Below are 1009 nucleotides of genomic sequence, written 5' to 3'. Positions count from 1 at the left end.
AAAGTGTCTTATCTGAGATTCTGTGATGCTATTCGCTGGTTGCTGGTTCTTCTTGCTTTTGTCTTTGTCTTCTTGCTTTCTGTCATGCTGGTTAAAAGCTTGCATTTTGTTAATTTGAAGATGTGACTCAAACAATAGGAGGTGAAACCTCAGAATGTAGAGTCATGAGTTGGGGATCAAGCCCTAAGAGAGCATAAACCACTAATGGGAACTTTTCAACTCCAGACCAGCCAGTTTCCCTTTCCCTCTTGTGTCCTGTCTGTAAAATGTTGTAGTGTTTAATATTTGTAGCTGTAGAAATAACTGTTAAATAACAATAAATGTGTATATAACTAAAGTGAACTTGTTTTCTTGTGCTTGCATCTCAGTCACTTAACCTTACAAGACTTAAGAAAAATCATAAGATTAATAACAATCATAATTCTAATTGACCCCTCTTGTGTGGCCAACAAGGAGGACTATTTCCCTATTATTATACCTACTCTGATATGAGTTATGTTTCTGGGCGAATAATTTCATATTGGAGTTGTGCACTATAATAACTCATAATTCCCCCCAAAAATCATAAAGTTATTTGAGTGCACAAATTCCTACAAATCATTACATTGTGAGTGCATTATGAACGGATCTTCTAATGGTCAATATGAACAGGATGAATAGTTTACAGCAAGAAAAACATGTTTCAATGTTCATAGACTTGAAAAATTGTGAACACAGTCTTTAATATCAAACTTATGAAATACAACGTTTAGATTAAGTTTAAACTGGACTACAGTACATGTACATGGTACTTTCATATTAGCACAATCTGAAATGACCATTCAGAGTACTAATACACTCAAGTCCATTTTACTTAAACTTTGCTTTTACTCAACTGAAAGTACTTTTGCACTGTGCTACTGTCACTTTTACTTTTGTAAAGGATCTGAGGGTTTTTTCCTCCACTGTAAATCATATGTACTCATTAAAACAGAAAAAGAGTAGGAAGAGACAACAAAGCAACTGTGCA

The sequence above is a fragment of the Thunnus thynnus genome, chromosome 3, assembly GCF_963924715.1.
Source record: "Thunnus thynnus chromosome 3, fThuThy2.1, whole genome shotgun sequence".
Taxonomy (NCBI): Eukaryota; Metazoa; Chordata; class Actinopteri; order Scombriformes; family Scombridae; genus Thunnus; species Thunnus thynnus.
This window is presented reverse-complemented; position numbering follows the sequence as displayed.